The following is a 5,670-nucleotide window of genomic DNA, read 5'->3' as shown; positions in this document are numbered from 1 at the left end:
ATAACCACAAGAGAGTCCCTGTTACGTCTATAGTACTTGACAAAATCAAATTTTAGATTTTAAGTGCTAGTACGTGTCAAATGCTTTCACAACTCCACCGAACATTTCAAATTGTTCCTTTAGACATTGATTCATATTTCGAAAAATAGTATCGATTGCCACATGCTTAAAACATGTAATTAGATTCAAGAATTCACTCATTACTTACAACAGAATCTATCAATATATAGAAGCAAATAACAAGAAGTTTACCATCAATGTAGCTACCAAGTCAAGGCCCTTCTCCTTTGCAAATGTCCAAGCAGAATCCTCAGCTATGGTTTTGGAGACTACATAACAGAGATTAATTAAAAAAATGACATTCAGAAATACCCTTTTATTATAAAAGAAACAGTTTGATATTCTAAAATATTAAGTTGTAGCATGAACAAATTGTATAGTGCACAAACAAGACAACAACTAGCCAATTCATGCAACCAGCAAATGAAGTTATGAAAAGTGTGATCAATATCCTCAATATGATAAAAGTGCATGATGGTCACTAATTAGCTGCTAAAATAAGATACCAAGAAAAATATTGGAACACTACCAAGAAAGTGCTGAAGTCAGTCCATAATAAATAAGTTAATAGAAAGACCAATGTAAATTGACATTCATACCTTTATGTCCCGATGCAGAACAAAATTTGAATGCAGATATTCAACTGCCAGAAGTAGCTGCACAAACCACATGCAACTTTTGTACGCCCGCCTCTCATAGGGGAACCATTTTCTATTACTTGCCCTTCTTTCAAAGTAGTTACTACGCCTTTGATGGATTTGGGTTTCTTTGATTGAACATGAGAAGGTTTCATCCTTCCTTTTTCATCAACTTTACCAGAGAAACTAATGGGGCAAATATCTTCTTTAGAACTGGAATATGTGCCAGTGGCCTCATTATTGTTATATGGAATCCTTGTGTCAGTGTTCCTGTGACTTGAAACCGAACTATATTTATCACTATATGAGCTATTACTATTCTGACTCTCGACCATATTTTTCCTATTACCACGACCACTGGTAACATGCTTATCCAAGCAGCAGTTCTTCGAAAGGAAGCTAAATGATGGACGATACTTATCAACATATGGCTGCAAATAAGGGTGCTTCAAAAGCTCTGATGCCTAATCAATGTGAAAACTCAAAATGTTACATTGAAGTCATGCATGTGGAGAATCCTTGGAATTGAGCAAAAAGAAACTTACACTTGGTCGATGCTCTGGATTCTTTCTTAGCATGCCCTTGATAACTACCTTCCTGTTTGTGTAAAATTAAATAAATTAACAATCATGTAGCAAGGACGTGATTACTTGACAAAATATATAGCACTAATCATGCTTAGTGTTACTGCCAAAATACAGATCACCAAGTCCCTTGGGAATTTAAACGAAACTTCACTATTTTTGCCTTATTAAGGGAGAATAAATAAATTTTCACGGAACCAATTTAAAAATTCCTACATTTATAAGAAATAATCTGATCAAGAAATCTGCACATTGTTGAAACCTAATACATAAAAGAATAATAAAAGCAAATGAGGAAACAAGGGTAGAAAAGCACATTATGAGCATGAAAAATCACAGAGAATACTTGGTTATCATGAGAACATACAATAAGAGTGAGCTCTAAAGTTAATATTGAGACTTACAATGATGGAGAGTAGCAAGAAGGCAAAGGGCCCATAGAGGAACGATTTATCTTGCTTATCAACCCTGCCATGTCCTAGAACAAGAAGTTTAACAAAAATTAATGGAATTAAATTTGTATAATTTACACATATAGTGGAGGCATACAAATGGTAATTTATAGAAAACCTCTCAAAGGACAAGACATCACACTAGATGAGGACAACATTAACTACTTTGAAAGCATTATTTTAAAGAGTGGAGTGCAGAATTCATGGAAACTGTTATGAACCTAGCAAAGGTTGCTACATATTATTCTCAATTCAGATAACCAAAAGATAGAAAGCTCCATTATATTTGGCAATGGAAAAAATTCCATAATGAGAAAAAAGGAATAGAATAAAAAAGAAAATTTTAAATTCCCTTTTAATAAAACATCAAATGAAATTCGTGCTATTTGTCAGAAAGAGAAACTGTGTAAACTCATTACTGAATACAAGAAGCAGATTCAACAAAAACATTTGTGAGAACTCTTACAAAAGCTTTAAAAGCAGGGCGACGAGCAGCCATCTCATACATACAACACCCTGTTCAACAAGAAGTAATTCAGCTGATATATATATACATGTATGTAAGTCAAACACTCGAGAAAAGACATACCCAGAGACCAGATATCATACTTGAAACCATAAGGAATATCTGCAAGCAGTTCAGGACACATGTAATTGGGAGTTCCAACCACCTGAGGCACGTACAAAACCACTATTATCTAGCACTGGAACTAAAAATAATTAGCACATTCTAATATAAGAATAAATAGAAAAATATAACAATCATATCAAAAGGTAAATAAGTATTGTTCATTGTCAATATAAGGGATTGAGAATACCGAGTTTTAGACTAGTGGTTGTTCTCATACTCATTATATTGGAGGCTCATGGTGCAGGTTTCAACTCCCTCCTCCATACTTCCTTTGTCCAAAAGTGTTTATGAGAGCAAGGATTGACGAGTACAAAATTTAACCCAATAGATACATTTATATACGCTATTTCTTTGGATATTTATGATCGATACAACATGAGTGACAGTTAATTTACAGCACTCCAGTATTTAATCCTTGCACAAATTCTGGGCCCTTTTATGATTAATTATTAATACATCTCTCCTATCACCAAATGTAACACACTTCGACTAACTACTCAGAAGTCGCATACATGCATATATTTTCAGTTCCTAAGTAATGATGACATACCAAAATATACTAAGGTAACAGCAAATGATTCTTTTTTGCTTAGTTCTTTCCTTAAAAATGATTAAGTGATTATTTATGTTAATCTACTTGGTATTGTTATAAATTTTACTCGACAATTAGTTATAGTTTGGTCTCGGTCAATAAAATTAAAATTAGCACCAAGTTTAACTGTAAGCTTGGCACACACTAGGCATGTTCATTTTAACAAATCATATTATTTTTCCAGAAAATGTAACTATGCTAGATTGTGACAGCCAATCTGGAAGAGTGGAATATGTTATTAATTACCGAATGTGAGTAATATGCTACCATGCAAGAATTTTTGCAATAAAAATAAAGGGAAATTGAGGCATCTGCCAACAGAACACAAAACTGCATTTCGAGCTTTGCAGCATAAGCTACTAAGCTTATTATACCAAACTGTAGGAAGATAAGGAAAAGAAATGCTAAAAGAATGACCCAAAACAATTATTTTCAATTTTAGATATGGTTGAAAAAATACTAAAAGGAAAATGTATGTCAAAAAATCATTTCATTACAATGTACATACCGAGGAAGCCAAATCATCTGCCTTTAGAGTTTTAGCAAGCCCAAAATCCCCTAAACCAATACAAACAAGAAAGGAATTTAGGATAACAATAGCAGAATAGCCAATTAGGTAGGATATCTAACATAACTTAATAGGAAACATAGATAAAGAGAAAACATGTAAGAAAGCAAGAAGAAAAGGGAAAAGACAAACTCACCAAGGCGAACATCTTGATCTTTGGTAAGAAAAATATTGGAACACTACCAAGAAAGTGCTGAAGTCAGTCCATAATAAATAAGTTAATAGAAAGACCAATGTAAATTGACATTCGTACCTTTATGTCCTGATGCAGAACAAAATTTGAATGCAGATATTCAACTACCAGAAGTAGCTGCGCGAACCACTTGCAGAGCTTCTGCACAATGTTCACAACCAGTGGAATTAACTGTAAGTCGTAACCACCTCCTCTCTTCCACAATTAGGTGAGGACCATGGAAGCGGAAACCCCAACGGGGAACCTTTTACCGTGACACACAATTCTAAGAAGAAACTAACTTGTAAAATCAATAGGAATAGAGAGATAAGATTACCTCCTCCGGGAAATAGATCCCATTTGATTTTTTCATCAATTCATCCCTGTTAAAAACAGTTACACAGGAAAATAATAAAATACTACAAATTTTGCAGGATGTCTAAAAATAAAAAACTCCGAATCAAACTTCTACATACAAACGTGGAAACTCACATATCTCCACCTTCGCAGTATCCAATAACAATGCAAACATAGCAACCCTACATTACAATTGCAAAACACAAAATCAACAGAAAAAAAAAAGAAGCAGTCACGGACTCAATAAGCTACAAAGTGAAGCCATATTTTGATTCGATAATCCTAGCAAAAAAATAGTAGTCTGGTATCTTACTTTCTCAACCCAGGCTTCCTTAAATTGAACAACGTAAGGGTGTTGGATTCGCGAAATAAGTGACATCTACATACCACAAAAATAAAACTAGATCGTAAATTGAAATATTAAACTCGCTATTCCTTTAAGGCGAAAATAGATTAATTTGTTTAGATGAAAGTAACAACTAACTTCTTGATGCGCAGAACTCCTACAGCGCTCCGTTTGCTGCGCCAATCTGATCTTCTTCAAAACATACCTATTTTTTTAAGAAAAATAGTCAAAAAAATCAAATTACACATTAATTAAAATCAGAAATTGAAAAAAATAAAAAAAAAGTACATGTTCTTTTTAATTTTATGATAAACGAGAATGGCAGCGCCAAAAGCTCCACGGCCAATCCGTTCCAGATCTCGTAATGATCCATTCTCGACTCCATTGCTATTAACTCTTTACTGGATATCCTTTTCTTTTTTTCTTGCTTTTTCTTCAGAAAATCAAAACAAAATGAGCAGCGAAGAATTGTTTTGAAAAATTATTTTCGTTTTTAGACGTTTTGTTTTTTCTCAGAATTGGGAGTAGAAAAGGGGGAAAATTACCTGAGTAGAGTTACGGGAAACGAAAGGCGAGAGAGGCTGCAATCTTGAGAGATCTCAAATTCATATGAATATAACATAATAATTCCTAAGACCAGAAACCCAAATTGAATGGTGGAATAGAGAACGAGGAATACCTGTGGAAGAAGCGGCGTGAACTGATAATTATCACCAGGAAGAAGCGGGAAATGATGAAAATAATGGGGGGAGAAATTAGAAAACGACTCCTAAATATGACACACAATTAAAACTATACTCCGTGTTTTTGTAAATTTCTTGAATTATGACTATTAAATATGACACACATTATTGTAAGTCATAAATCGTTCAGATTTTAAAAAACATGACATTTTTTTATGACACACATGTTTTGTAAGTCATAAATTAGTGTGTGTCATCGTTTGTGTGTCATTAAAGGTATATTTTCTTGTAGTGTTGAGTGGTTATGTCCAAGATTGAAAGAAATGTTGATTGTGTTGAATTTTTCCTTGTTTCAAGAGGTAGTTAATCATGCTAAAGCTCTAGAGAGAGCTTAAAATGAAAGGTTTGGATAGCAAAGAGACCAAACGTCTAAAAGAACTGGGGCTTCATCAAGTTTTGCACCACCCAAGAGATGTAGAGATTATGGTTTTTGATCTCAGGCGAGTTCTGAATCAGTGGCATCCTCTGCTAGAGGATCAAATCAGATGATAGCCAGATAGACTCAATCAGTAAGGTCTGGTGCTGGG

At 34.0% G+C, this 5,670-nt stretch overlaps 1 pseudogene; it reads right to left on the bottom strand.

Annotated features, from left to right (window-relative positions):
- Positions 1-219: 219 nt before the first annotated feature.
- Positions 220-4,885, bottom strand: LOC120176239 (annotated as a pseudogene).
- Between the last annotated feature and the right edge of the window lie 785 nt (positions 4,886-5,670).

Source organism: Hibiscus syriacus, unplaced genomic scaffold (assembly GCF_006381635.1).
Source record: "Hibiscus syriacus cultivar Baekdansim isolate YM2019G1 unplaced genomic scaffold, ASM638163v2 tig00112231_pilon, whole genome shotgun sequence".
Lineage (NCBI taxonomy): Eukaryota > Viridiplantae > Streptophyta > Magnoliopsida > Malvales > Malvaceae > Hibiscus > Hibiscus syriacus.
This window is presented reverse-complemented; position numbering and strand designations above follow the sequence as displayed.